Source organism: Nanorana parkeri, unplaced genomic scaffold, assembly GCF_000935625.1.
Source record: "Nanorana parkeri isolate BGI_ZX_2015 unplaced genomic scaffold, ASM93562v1 scaffold114, whole genome shotgun sequence".
Classification (NCBI taxonomy): domain Eukaryota; kingdom Metazoa; phylum Chordata; class Amphibia; order Anura; family Dicroglossidae; genus Nanorana; species Nanorana parkeri.
Window position 1 is genome coordinate 1,406,322 of NW_017306382.1, and position 15,600 is coordinate 1,421,921.

At 45.0% G+C, this 15,600-nt stretch overlaps 1 protein-coding gene across 1 annotated transcript in view; it reads right to left on the reverse strand.

The window, feature by feature from the left end:
• Window positions 1-9,695, reverse strand: part of CCDC83 (coiled-coil domain containing 83) — a 35,341-nt gene extending 25,646 nt beyond the window's left edge. The window contains exon 1 of the mRNA XM_018553241.1: window positions 9,628-9,695. The gene's annotated coding sequence lies outside the window, so the exon portion shown is untranslated. The remainder of the gene's footprint in view (window positions 1-9,627) is intronic.
• Between the last annotated feature and the right edge of the window lie 5,905 nt (window positions 9,696-15,600).

Below are 15,600 nucleotides of genomic sequence, written 5' to 3' on the forward strand. Positions count from 1 at the left end.
CCTACTTACGGAAGGGTTATAACCCCTGCCAGACTTTTTTCCCCATTGGTGAGAATTCCCTTCGCTTCCTGTCTAATCGGAAAAACAGGAAATGAGAGGAAAACCTTCCAAAAAAAGAGGGAAATCTCTGATGGTTAGCAGGGTCACCAGAACTAGTGTCCTCATTGGAAGATTTCCCTTCTATTCCTGTTCTGGTGACAACCCAAAATTTTGGATATTCTGTCACTTTTAGTGATAACATTCACCAGGACCAATCGAGAGGCTGAATCTCCCGAATGGGGACACAGCCAGCAATATAAATATGACCGGAGGTCTAATACCTCTCCAGTCTGTCCAAAACGAAGAAAAAGTTTGGGTTTGAGTTGCACGTTAGAGATCAGTCGACCCACATCTGATATTTGAGTTCAGTAGTTACTGGAGAGGAAAATGAAAAGCACAGTTCTGTTTCCGACCAGCAAAATTATGTTCGGTCAGATGAATAAACCCGACCTTACAAAATAGGAACGGGAACATTTTCAGGAGAAAAAATTGTTTCTTTGGCAGAAAGTTTCTATTTCTTTTTTTCCTTTGATTAACCTCTTAAGCGCCGGCTTTAATCACACGAAAGTATAAATCAGGGCAAACGCCGGCCCTCTAGCTGCGGTGAAACTACAAATCCCATGATGCATCTGCCTCTGGGAGTCTATGTCTATGGCTCTATGGGATTTGTAGTTCCACCACAGCTGGAGTGCCGGAGTTTGCCCACCCCTAGTCTAAATGAAAGCTTTTGCCATTTTGTATTTTCATCAGGTTTCCCATCTTTCCATATACGAGGCCCAGGACCTTGTTTATAATCTTCATCTTTTCTACCAGGAACAAGCAAGGTTAGAGGAAGATCTCAGCCATTGAAGGATAGAGCAGGGAAGGGTTAAAACCACTCTCAGCGTTTGTTTGTCATTTGTTTCTCATTAAGGAGATTTTCTTTGACTTCCTGTCCGATTGACTCAACAGGAAGTGAGAGGGTATCTTTCCAATGTGAGGGAAATCCCCTCTTAGTGTCCTCGTTGTCCTCGTTAGAAGATTTCCTGTTCTGGTGGCTACTCAAAATTTTAGATTTACTCTTAAACTTCATTCCTGGTGACGTTGGTGATGATCAGGACAAGTAGAGATGGTGAATCTTCCTTACAAGGATACAAACAGAAATAAGAACCTGCCAAACCAGCTGCTGAAGAGTTCTATGCCTCCTCACACACCGAACAAAACAATATCCAATTTCAAGCCATCACAGTCCTGATACATGTCCGCCCTAATGAATGGAGTGTTTGTATGAGCTCCCGAAACGCGTTAAAAAATTATAAACTCAAACCCATATTGAATAGATGTGTCATTGAAAATCAGAAACCTCAGTTCAGTAACTCTGTATAATAGAGCTAAACTAGGAGACACTGCGTGAGTCTGTTACACAGAGGAACAACACTGTTAGCACTTCCACCTTCCCTTTACAGAACTGAGGTTTCTGATTCACTTATTAACCATCCGTCCTTTGATGATCGAGCATTGAGAATTGCCATTTAATAGTTGGGTGTGTTGGTTGGTTTCTCTCCTCCGTGACCCCCCGGCATAGACACTTTCCTTGGTTGGCCCTTCTTTTATGGTGATACATGACTGAGCTATATACAAGTTTTACATGGATTGCTGGTACTGAGGAAGACCCTTTTGGGGTGAAACGCGTAGACCACTTACGAGGACCATGGAGCAGCTTCCACACCGCAGAAAAGGGCTTGTGGAAACAACGGAAGTTTTCTGCGGTTACAAATTCTGTGGACATATACATATATGTGTTATGTGTGTGTGTTTTATGCTGCCTTGGCCTTTTGTAACGTCCTTCATGAATTTAGCTCACATGGCGTTTTGATGGAATTTAATCATGTTATAGTTATCTGCATTTTATGTTAAATCAATAAATATCTAGGCGGTTATTCACGTAGGAGCCGAAGGATCCAGCCGTAGCTTCGGCTGGATCCTTCGGCTCTCTTCGGCCGTCGGAGTCCTTCGGTTCAGTGGAAGTGAAGGTCTGCTGTACGGGGTATTCACTATAGCTTGTACAGCAGCCGAAGGCGGCCGAGCCGAAGGCATATGCTTCAGCTCGACTGAGCCAAAGTGACAGCCGAAGCGGGGCGAGCGGCCTGCTGAAGTCCGGCCTTTCGCCTTGCAAATGACATCTGGGGACACTGAACTGTTAAGTAAACAACTGGGCGGAGCAGGTGTCGGCCAATAGGAAACAGATGGGCGGAGTTAGCTGTCACTGCTTGCTCCACCCCTTTGTTTGTTTCTTTGTTGTAAAATAATCTTTATATATTTTTTAATGTAACTAATTATTTAAATTTTTTAACCAGTTGCCATCTACCTGTTGAAAAAAAAACGGACGGACGGACGGCACAGCTGCATTGGCGGGTTGCCGTCTCCAGGCAGCATTTTTTTTCTGCTGCTCACGCGCGTGCTAGGGGGCAGAAAAAACCCGTGCAATGCATAGAGCCGTTACCGGCTGTTTAATATATATATATATATATATAAAAAAAGAATATTAAAAAAGTTTTTAAAAAAACCCCAAAATGTTTAAGTCTCCCACCCCCACGTTTACGCACATATAAACGTAAACATGAGTCCGGTGCACCATCGCGCGGAAACGACAATTGCGCTACGCACGTTACATATCGCCGCGAATGTCGCAGTGAGAGCAATCATTTTAGGGCCATCAATCACTGATAACACTAAACTGATGAGTGGTAACAGCTTTCAAAAGCGTCGCCTATGGCCAATTTTGGCTACTATCGGTTTTTTAGGTTTTTTTTAGGCACGCAATTTTAAGGCTTGACATGTTTGGTGTCTTTTTACCCGGCGTGACCCCGTCTTTTATATTTTAGCAAGAAATTGGGTAATAATAAATGTTTTATCATTTAATATAGGGGGAACAATTTAGTTTTTTTAAATTTCAGTAATTTTTCCTTAATATAGTAAAAAATAAAAACCCCAGTGGTGAATAAATACCACCAAAAGAAAGCTCCATCTGTCCCTAAAAAATTGTATAAAATTAATTTCAGTACAGCGTTGCACGACGGAATAAATGTCAAAGTACCGCAGCGCTGAATACTGAATTCTCTATGGTCTCTATGTGAAAAGGGGTGAACAGAAGCGAGTGAGCTGCCGGAGCTTTGGCTCAGCCGTTCCAGATGTTGGATCGGCTGAGTCCAAGTCCTTCTGCACTTCGGTCAGCCGAACATGTAGAGCATGTTCGGCTGACCGAAGTGCAGCCGAAGGCAGCCGATGTACGGCTGAAATCAGCCGTAGTTAAAGGAGAACTATGGGGTCAGGGCTTTTCCCCATAGTTCTCCTTAGGGTAACGGCTAAGGGCTAAAAAGCCCCGTTTTGTTACTGTTTATATGCCATTATGTCTCAGCGAGCTTCGTTCCTCACAGTCAGGGCTGGAATACACTGGATTCTGTACACTTCAGAACTGCTTTTGTACAGATCAATAGGAATGCAAAAGTAGTTGGAAGAAGGTTAATGTAGCTCAGGAGAAGGTCAACTACAAACATAATTCTGAATAAACTTATTGACGAGAATCTTCAAAAGATCTCACATGCAACCTGAATGCATCAGAAAGTAAGCACTTTACAAAGCAAACCCTTAAAGAAGAGCTCCAGGATTTTATAGTTAACCCTTGCAGTGGTGCAACCCCCGCACGGCAAGGGTTAACTGCTTGTTTTGACGTAAGAGCGAAATTAAAGAAGAAATGCTCACCTCATCCCCAGTCCTGCGGCAGTGATTGTTCACCTCTCTAAAAAAAACAAAAAACGTAATTGCACTTAAAAAATGGCCCGGTCCTACAGCATTTCTGTGTTGCAACACACATCCATTAGCATGTTATTCATAATGAATTCACACCAGAATTCAGAATGAATGATACCGCATCGCATCATTGCAAGTAGCATGGTACTGTGCGTTGTGGCCGCATTCACATTATCAAATCGCAAGAACGCGCACATTCCCATGCATGTTCTTGCAACCCAACAATGTGAATGGGGCCTAAATGTGACAGGACGGTGTTCCTGATCTATTTCTTAGCAGAACTGTATTCCGTACTGAGCAGGTGGATACTCGATTTCAGTTCTATTTGCTATAATAAAAAAGAAATCTTTGACCAGCAGCCCGAGAGGGAAACGTGTCGTCATTCGGGGCTGCTCCGGGAAGAATCACATCTTTTATGAATCAGGATCAAATCCAGTCCTGTTTGGCAGCTCCTGTAATTGGCGAACAGTTGAGGGGACAGGAAGGGAAGTGGTCCATCCCCGGCCAGGCCCGCCAACAAAAATTCATTATGCTTTCATGTTTTCTTCGTCCTGAAAGACTCGCCTGTGAGCCGACTTCTGAGCTGCCGACGTGTTACTGTGCTGCACGGGAAATGGCACTTTAAAGGGGCTTTTCATTGGCTTCCCAGAAAAATCTGGACTAGATTTACAGACGTGTGATGGCGGTGGGCCCATTGATAGAGTCCAGCAGTGTCAGCTTTGTCATCTGAGAGGGAAGATTCCGATCAAAAACTCTCAGCGCTTCCCCCTCACCCATAGCAGCTGTGACTAAACCCAACAATCATATGATGTAAATAATGTGTCACAATATGCTCAGTGCTTCCCCCGACCTACTCTAAATGTGCCAAAAATGTCACACATCAAATAGATAAAAAAAGGATATGATATAATCATGTATAACAATGTGCCCAATGCATCCTCTGCCCTCGATCCTACTCTAAATGTACCAAAAATGACAAACGTATCAAAAATGATACGATGTAATAATGTGTCACACTATGCCCAGTGCCTAACCCGACCTCAATCCTACTCTAAATGTACCAAAAATATCTAAAATATAGCAAAAGATACAATGTAATAATGTGTCACACTATGCCCAGTGCCTAACCCGACCTCAATCCTACTCTTAGTGTACCAGAAATATCTAACATGTGAAAAATGATACGATGTAATAATGTGTCACACTATGCCCAGTGCCTAACCCAACATCAATCCTACTCTAAGGCCCTTCACACCAGGGCGGATGCGTTTTAGCGCAGTTTCTGTGCAAATTTTAAAAGGGCGTGTTTATTTGCGTTTCAGCGCTGAAAATTAATTTAAAATGCTCAAAAACACGCTGGTCAGCGCGTTTCCATTCAAATCTGTATGGAATACACGCCTGTATGGGGAATACGGGCCTGTATGTACCAAAAATATCTAACATAAAAAATGATAGGATGTAATAATGTATCACAATATGCCCAATGCCTAACCCAACCTCTATCCTACTCTCAATGTGCCAAAATATGTCAAACATTAAACATATGAAAAATGATATTATGCAATAATGTGTCGCAATATGAGCAGCACTTCTCCTGACCTCAGCCCTACTCTAAATGTCCTACCAAAAGTGTCAAACATATCAAAAATTATGCAATGTAATAATCTATCACAATATGCACAATGCCAAACCCAACCTTCATCCTACACTAAATGTGCCAAAAAAATGTCAAACATATAAAAAATAACACGATGTGACCAGGGCCGGATTCACTCTCTCTGCTGCCCCAAGGCCAGGTTTCTCAATGCGCCCCCCTCCCCACCAAACCCCCCCCCATGGAAAATGGCATGGCATACCTGCAGGCTGCATACAAGTGATCTCGGCGACATCGCCGGGATCACTTGTACAAAATAAGTGACGGCCTCCCTGCTGTACATTAAGCTCTGCTTGCCCTAAGCAGGGCTAAATGTAGAAAACAACTACCCGCCCAGGACTGCATGTCCCGGGCATCAGGAGATAGGAATTCCACACCCCTGCTGCCCCTCTACTCCCTGCTGCCCCAAGGCCGGGCCTTGGTTGGACTTGTGGGAAATCCAGCCCTGGATGTAACACTGTGCCACAATATGCTCAGTGCCTTACGCGACCTCTATCCTACTCCTAATGTGCAAAAAATGTCAAACATCAAATATCTCAAAAATTGTAAAATGTAATAATCTGTCAAAAATATGCCCAGCGTTTCCCCTGACCTCGATCTGACTCTAAATGTGCCAAAAATGTCAAACATCAAACATAATATAGGAAATGATATGATGTCATAATGTATCACAATATGCCCGGTGCTTTCCCCGACCAGTGCCCAACCCATCCCAACCCATCCTCGATTTGACTCTGAATGTGCCAAAAAATGTCAAATGTATCAAAAATGAAATTATGTAATAATGTGTCACAATATGTCCAGCGCCTAACCCAACCTCGATTCTAGTCGAAGGCTAGGTTCACACTATGGCGATCCGTGACCACGTGGCAATCGTGCACGAAACCGTGCAGATGGCTGCGCGGTCACGGAATTGCCCACCACCGCCGATTGCACTGGCAGTGCCATTATTTTCCCACCACAATACCGCCTGTGCAATTGAACACAATCGCGGATAAAAAAGCAGCGCGAGGTGTGTCGTCAAAAAAGGCATTGAAATCAATGGGGCCGTGGGGCAACCACTGTGTGCAATTGTGCACGATCACGTGGTCCCGGGAGGCGGATCCCAGGATTGCCGATATCTGAACCTAGCCTAAATGTGCCACAAATTTCAACAATCAAACCTATAAAAATTATACAATGTAATAATGTGTCACAATATGCCCAGCACCTCCCCCGACCTCGATCCTGCTCCAAACGTGCCAAAAATGGCAAACATATAAAACATTATACAATGTAATAAAATATCACAATATGCCCAGTGCCTAATCCAAGTTCGTCAAACATATTAAAAAAGATACCATATAATAATGTCTGACAACATGCCCAGAGCCGCCCTAACCCGACCTTGATGCTACTCTGAGTTTGACAAAAATGAATGTGTCCAAAATGATACAATGTAATAATGTGTCATACCAAACAATACAAAAATACAAACAAACCAAACAAAAATATTGAACACTTGGGGCTTCATGTATAAAAGTTCCACCCAGCTATGCCGCTTGCACGGCGCTGGCTCTCCTAGATGGCGCTGAGGAGCATAGGAATTACTTATACTAATCAGCGCCATCTAGCGGCACTGGTGCTGTGCGAATGGCATAGCTGGGTGGAACTTTTATACGTGAAGCTCATAAAGTCTGCGATATCTGAAAATATCCACAAACATATGTATTCCAAGTACCCAGTGATGATCCACTTCCTGTGTATTCACATATCAGTCCTTATTCACTCAGTGTTCCAGATCAAGTATTGTTTGTCCAAAACGTGCCCATCCCCTTCTCAATCCACCTCAGTGATCCTCCTCTGTGCCTATCGCAGGTCCGCTCACCAGAATGATATGACCGGACTTTATTATACGTTTACATACAGCATCTGCAGGGAAATTAGAATATGACCCTTGCAGTGGGGCCACTACCCCATGCATTGAAAGGGTTAACTGCTTGGTTTTGTCTGGAGGTAATATGTAAAGGACTTTTACTTACCTGATCCCCACTCCCCGGCAGTTGGCACTCACCTCCCTACACACCAGCTTGTGGACTGTCCCTTGGCATCCATATGTATAATACAGGTCTATAGACCCAGCATTGTACGTGATGACATCACCGGGCCTCTGACGACTGGAGCAGAGGGGGGAAGAGGCTGTGGACACCGATCTTGGAGCCACCAGGAGCGGGGATCAGGTAAGTAAAAGTACTGTACACAATACCCCTAGACATAAACAAGCAGTTAACCCTCGCAATGGGATTCTTTTCTTGGCGCTAGGTGTTAACTGATAAATCATCTTACATTCATTACTTAAACAAACACATTTTGCTTTTTGTTGCTGTTTTTCCACTTCCTGGTTGAGTGAGGCATCGGTGATGTAGCCCTGGCCCCACATATGCATCCTGGGAAGACTACATCATCAGTGCTTTCCTGGGAAACCTCATCTGTAAGCTGCAAAATCTCACAAGATCTCTGGGAAAGGCATTTTTTTCTGCAGAGATGATATGGACTGTCCAACAGGCAGACTTCCAGGAAGTAAAGGGAGATGGATTCATCTGCCCTTAGTAAAAATGACCGCCATGAGAAGAATGGGGCGGAAGAGAAAAACGAGGTATGCAAAGAATACAAAGCCGGCAATTATCTAGAAGTATGTGATTGTAGATTGTCATTACTAAACATTTCTAAAAGTGTCTTTGTTATAATTTAAGATAAAAGTGAAGTTCCTTTTAAGTCCTCATTCACACCCGAGCATTCTGTGAACACAAAACTACGTGCTTTGATGCATGCTTACGAAACGCACTTGCTGTGCTTTTACCAGTTAATGACACCCCCCAAGTGTGGCTGGGCAATAATGTGTTTTTCCCCTATGTTTGTGCGCCTTAAAATGTGCACAAACCCGGAACCCATGTTGTAGATTTTCCTACACGCACAACTTTCGTGTGTTTGTCACACATGCAGGAACCCATTAAAAACATGCACAAACACACGCAAATGCGATGCGCATTCCCGGTATGCCTAGGTGTCATGGTGACTTAAAGGGTTATTAAACCCTCATTTGTTTTTGCATATATCCATCTATGGCTAGCAAGCTGTAGATATATGCAAAACTTTTTGAAAGGGTTAATACTTACCTGTGTCTCCGCAGTGCGCTCTAGTCCGAACATCTGAAAATTTGTCGGGCGGCAGCAAAGGATCTTGGGGCGGGAATTCAGATGTTCGGCCGGGAGACGAGGAGAGACACAAGGTAAGTCTATGGACAGCATGCACCCGCACAGACTCCGTGGGACATCAGAGAAGAGGAGGACAGAGGAGTCAGCGCTGGATCGGAGACCGGCACCAGTGCTGGAGGGACAGCTAAAAACTACAGTAAAGAAGAAGATGATCAGATCAGGAGACATCATTTAAGGCAAGTCCTTACACTAACATTGGGGGAGGAGCCTTTAATGTCACTTTAAGGTCCCATTCAGAAATTGACGTTGTGGGGGCACACGCTGCAGTGACATGCGTTCCTGTGAATTCCCAAGCATTTGTTTCCTGCATTTAGCAATCCCCATTTATCTCAATCAATGCTGAACATGTGACAAACACAGATCAAAAGTTACGCATGTAGCAAATGTTGCAACATGTGTTCCATGTTTGTTCTCAGGGGAAAAAGCGCATTTGCAAGGTCATGTTTGGGGTGGCATTAACCAGCAATGGCACCGCAAGCATGTTGCACGTTTGCATTAAAGCTACTTTTGTGCACGCGTTCCCGCCAATGTGTGAACGGGGACTAAACCTATTATATCACCAGCACTGTAATAGGAATACATAGTAGAGTTATTCTGATAATACAATCTAAGATTACATGAAATAATAAAGCGCTAACCCCTCCCCCCCAACACCACATTTTTATTACAGACTCACGCCACCCAAACTCAACTTTGCCTAATGCAGTCCCAATGCAAAGAGCCTGGTCTATATGGTGCCACAGTACCCTGTGCAACATTTGCAACATTTTTTCTTTCCATAAATAATTTTTTATTTGCAATGTGCCTTAGAACTTGCTAGAAATTCAGTACAACTTGTATGTGTCTGCCCTGTTGTAGGCGCTGTATACTCCCATGCATCTATATACTAACCTGTACCCAGCAGAGGAGAACCTGTCCACAATCATGCAGCTCTGTCCTCTCACCCACAACAACCAGACGTCACCATAGATACAGCAAAGATACAGCTGGTTGGCTGGATACTTTGTATCAGTCCTGGAATCTTCGCAATGTGTGGTCTTATGGCGCCACCTGGTGGATCAAATGTAGGTAACCCAGACTAAGGACAAGTATGGAATGTGATATTCTGGTGATGGTCAACTCAGGGGCGTCCCTAGGCCTGGTGTCACCCAGTCTCCAGACCAGGTGACACCCCGCCGTATCGTCATCACGCACATGATGCCATCTGATTGACGCCTGCCAGCTGCCATCTTGGTGATGGACACCGGCAGAGAAAGAAGGGGACGTTCCCCCGCGAGATGAGGTATGCCGCCGGGTCCCCTCCTCTCTTCTGACACTGTGGGGCTCTTGGTCCATGACCGACTGCCCGACTGATTAGAGGGGGTGACACCAAAATGACTATCACCCTGCAATGGTGTCACCCGGGTGCAGGCCGCACCCCCCTTGTGACGGCACTGGGTCAACTTGATATACAAAGTCTTATAGTGGCACTAAACTCAGGAGTTAAATCTTAAAAATACATTCATGTACCTTAACTATTAACAACAATGCATCTTATTTGTGTATCACTCGGCTGTAGATCCTCAAATCATCTCTGAATTGGTGCCGACACTGTCCTTCCTTCTGGAGGGGGGCTACTTTTGTTCCCCATGGTTCCCGTGTGTATTGTAAAGTAGTCACCGCTCCAGGCTCACTCCCGGGATGGACTACAGTCTCATGTTTAGTTTACTATTTTTGTAATGAGATTGTAGTTTGTCCGCCAACGCTCCGCCGCTACAGGTGAACTATCCCTACCCCATACTGCCATTTACCGCAGCCCTGCAATATGGATTTTGAACTGCGCTCACAAATTCGCAAATGAGCGGCTAATTCCATTTTCCAAAATTGCTTGGCAAAGTGAACTTACCCATACGGATTATAATCCTGCTCTGTACATACTAGGCGTGTCATCAAGCAATAGACATGTGCGGTTCGTTTCATTCCGAATCAAAATTCAGACGATTACCCACATCCGTATTTCAGAATCCCAATGCATGCGAATCGGTCCCAATCTGAATTTCCGTTTCCGAATTTCGGATCCCGCCCCAATTTCGTTCAAAAACTAAACTGATTCGAGCATGTTACTTTTCTGGGCAATCAGATGTGTTTTTCGATTTAATGCATCCGAATGGGTCTGAACACTAATTTTCATTAGGGCAGTATGAGAGCCATATACACTATATACATATAATACTAAAGCTGAGGCTCCCAGAACCGAATGGGAATCAGGATCCGAATTTCCGAATTGCATTGAGGAGCTCCCGAATGCCATTTGGGTCTGGGAGCCTCAGCTTTAGTAATATATGTATATGGCTCCCAGACCCGAATGGCATTCAGGAGCTCCCCAATAGTGATGGGCCGAACACACCTGAGTTCGGTTCGAATTCGAACTTTAGAACATGGAAAAAGTTGGAATTTGAACACAAACTCAATGTAAGTCTATGGGGTTACAACTTTGAAAATCAAATGACCCCATTTTGAAGGCTTATATGCACTTTATTGGCTATAAACAGGGTATGGGGATCCGGGTACAGCCCTGGGGGACAGGAATCAATGAAAAAAACACTTGGTAACATTTGCCAAGTTGTGGTTACCTCCAACGGAGCGCTGGACTCCAGAATTAGTAAAGCGCTGGACTTGGGACTAAAAATAGAAGCACACTCACAAGAATACAAGCCCTCCCCAGCCCCTGCTACTTGCTCTGTCTCCATGCAGCCTTCTCAGCCCCAGCACTGCTTAGATGCCCACCTCCTGCAGAGCTCACATTGTATGGGAGGCAGGAGGACAGCTGCGGCTGTGGATAGAAAAGCCTAGGAGGAGGCTGAGGAGCCTCTCACCTAGCGCAGCAGAAGTGGATGCTGCGACCCACTCAACAGTGAGTTGCGACCCACTTCTCAACCCACAGGTTTTGTTCCCCCTCCCAACAATACCAGACCCTTTAGGCCTGGTAAAAAAAAAAAGCGTGAGCGGTAAGTTGCCCTCTCTACATTTCTACAAGCAGGACTAAATCTAGAGTGAGGGAAGCCGATTTTTCGTTTACATGTGATCTCGGCGGAACCTGGCCCTGGGGCGGCAGGGAGAGTAAATCCGGCCCTGGGCGGAGCTAGCGGTGACAACTGTTTACTGATGTACGGCATCTCACAGGTGAGCCATGATTGGTCGAAGTCATCATGACTTTACTCAATCATGGCTCTTAAGGTGCCCATACACCTTACGATTATCGGACGAAACTTTTCGTCCGATGATTGAACCGTCGTACGATTTTTGTACGACGGCCCCATCCTGCCCCGATTATCGCAAGGTTCAATCAGCGGTAGTTAGAAAAAAACACCTGGACGACTTGCGGTAATTGACCGCAATTATTTTCGTTTGCGCATGCGCAGTGTTAATCGTACGACTTTTGACGGACGGAAACGCCACCAACCATGCGAACATCGTACGATCAACCAAAGTTTTCAAACATGCTTGACCGTCAAAAGTCGTACGATTGTACAGTGCTATCGGTCGGGCACTCTATTCACACGTTACGATTGTCGTACGAAAAGTCGATCGCATATGATTATCGTACGATAATCGTAAGGTGTATGGGCACCTTTACAGAGTACCGTGCCCTGATTGGGCAAAGTCTTGCACCTGACTTGCGGTCAGGTGCAAGGCTTTAGCCAATCAGGACTCACAAGGCACTGTGCGGTGCATAGTGCCTTATGGGGTGATCCGCAGGCGAACAGCCCACTGAACGCCCTGACAGTTTGTGTGTTCGCCAAACACCTGAACTGCTGATGTTCGAGTCGAACTCATGCTCAACTCGAACATCGAGCCCATGCCTACTCCCCAATGCAATTCAGAAATTCGGATCCTGAATGCCATTCGGGTCTGGGAGTCAGTGGCGTCACAAGGGGGGTGCGGCCCGCACCTGAGTACTACCATTGGAGGGGTGACACCAAAATGACTCACAGTCATTTTGGTGCACCCCCTATGAAAAGTCGGGCACTCGGTCATGGACCGAGAGCCCGACAGTTTCAGGAGAGAGGAAGGGACCCGCTGGGTGAACGTTCCTTCCTCTCTCTGCCGGCGTCCATCACCAAGATGGCCTCCAGCAGGTGTCAATAAGACGACCGCCCGTGATGACATCACGGCGGGGTGTTCCCCCTTCTCCGCTCCGGGTGACACCTGGCCTCGGGACGCCCCTGCTGGGAGCCTCAGCTTTAGTATTAATATCTGTATATGGCTTTCTGTGGTAGTCGCAATGAATATTCATAAACCCATCCGAAAATAAAGAAAATTTGGATTTCCCCCGAATACGAAACCCGAACCAAATCGAATTTCGGATCCGAATCAAATTTTTCTGCAGCTTACATGTCTATCGAGCAATAGTGAGAATAAATCATAGTGACCAGTAGAGGGCAGCAGGATAATAAGATTCCTCTTGCTCTGTTTTCCAGTCCCCCGGAGATTTCTCGGTCACCAGTATGGTGAGATCTGTCCCGTGTCAGATGCTTCTCGTACTCTGATGTCTCATACTGGGATGTCTCGTACTGGGATGTCTCGTACTGGGATGTCTCGTACTGGGATGTCTCGTACTGGGATGACTCACTGAAGGGCAGGGCTTTGGGTTCTTGAGAAATCTCTGCTGGTTGAAATCTGGCGTTGAAGAATCATAGGTTGGTGGAGAAAGTGAAAGACTTTCCAGGTATCTAAAATGATGCTGCATGTAATTGTGTGATTAAAGAGGCCTCTACAAATACGGCCCTTCCTCATCACTGAAACCACTCATACACTCCCTTGTTATCTCTCGTCTTGACTATTGCAACTCCCTCCTCATTGGCTTTCCACTACACAGGCTATCCCCCCTTCAGTCTATCATGGATGCAGCTGCTAGACTCATCCACCTGACCAACCGATACTAAACACTGATACTGGCGCTTTACATTTTTAAACTGAAGTGGCTGCCTGAGGTCCTGCACTTGCTGGGGACCTTGCAGCAGCCTTTTTGAGAACCACACAGTGCTGCTTATAGTGGTTCTGCCATTCGCACATCTCCTCCTGCTGAGACCCTCTGCACCCTTCCTGAGACCCTCCGGACAACTCTTGAGACCCTGTGGACCCCTTTTAAAACCCTACAGACCCCTCCTGAGATCATTCACACCCCTCCTGAGACTCTCTGCACCCCTCCTGAGACCCTCCGCTGGAGACATCAGGAGCAGTACAAAGTATGTAGCAACTTATTATTCTGCATTGCTGCATAATGTATTGCTGAGATTTGTAGTGTTCTATAGCTGATGGTATTATTCTGCATTGCTGCATAATGTATTACTGGGATTTGTAGTGTTCTATAGCTGATGGTATTATTCTGCATTGCTGCATAATGTATTGCTGGGATTTGTAGTGTTCTATAGCTGATGGTATTATTCTGCATTGCTGCATAATGTATTGCTGAGATTTGTAGTCCTCTATAGCTGATAGCATTATAATAATACCATCAGCTATAGAGGACTACAAATCCCAGCAATACATTATACAGCAATGCAGAATAATACCATCAGTGATAGAGGACTACAAATCCCAGCAATACATCACATAGTAATACAGAATAGTACTCCATATACTGTATGTCATATTTTATGGTGCCCATAGTCATACTTTAATTATCAAGAGCACATAAATATTTCCAGGGACATGTTTCCTAAACTAGGGACTGTAGCTAAGGCTACAAAATACATTACTGACTCCATTCAATTAGCATCGGCACGCGAGAGGTCAGAAGACTGAATTCCAGAGCGTGAGAAATACGGGTTCAAATCTTCAGAGGCAAATCACAAGCAGCAATTACCGGAGGCTTTCATGGGGAGGCACCAAGACCTAAAGGGAATGTATAGCGTATTTACACGGAGCGCATATTTCCAGTGAATATTGCACTGTTTACCCGAAAGTAATTTTTATGGGACTTTCACATTTTTACAAGCTTGTGTTCTGCATATTTCCTAAAGTGCGCCTGAAATCAAAAAGTGATCATTTGTTGCCTTATAGGGAACATCTAGTAGTTTTTTTTATTGTGCCCTAGAAGTACCCTGGCATGTTCCCCTTTTGTCTTTAATGCAACCCGAAATATAGCAGGGCACTTCCTGCTCTGTAGCCCAGTGTTTCTCAACCTGTTTTCAGCCTTGGGGCACCCCAGTCTCAAATGTAAAAACCGTAAATATAAAAAATAGTGTGTGATCCCACCAAAATCCATACCAGACCCTTATCCGATATAAGGGGCCAGGTATGGTTTTTAAGGGGGAAACCCAAGCAAAAAAATGTGAAGTTCACATTCTGCTTCACATCAGAGTCAACTTTTTCACATCAGAGCTCCCCTTTACATTAAGAGCCCACCTTCTTATTAGGAGCCCCTCTCACCCTCTTCACATAAGAGTCCCTGTTTTTCACATCAGGAGCCCCCGTTCGCATCAGAAGCACTCTTTTCACTGGAGGCATGACAATGTGAAACTTTTGAGACACGTCTGAAGAAGCCAGAAGGCACCCCTAGTTGAGACAGGCGGCTGTATGTCTGCATTGTGAGATCACCTAAAGTATTGCCGCCTCTAGTCTCACCAGATTTGGAGTGAGAATGTTAGTACTGTGCTGCTCAGGGTTCTCCTTGCTGAAGGAGGTGGTCAATGTATAGTAATTCTGTCCTTTCAGTTGATGGCCAGACTAAGGTATGGTTAATGTAGTGCCCCCTTTTCATTTGTGGTCATCATACCCCCATTTTAGTTGGTGATGCGTGTATTTCCCCCTTTTATTTTGAGGTCAGTGTAGTGAACTGCATTTAGTTGGTGGTCAGTGTAGTTCCCGCTTATAGTTGGT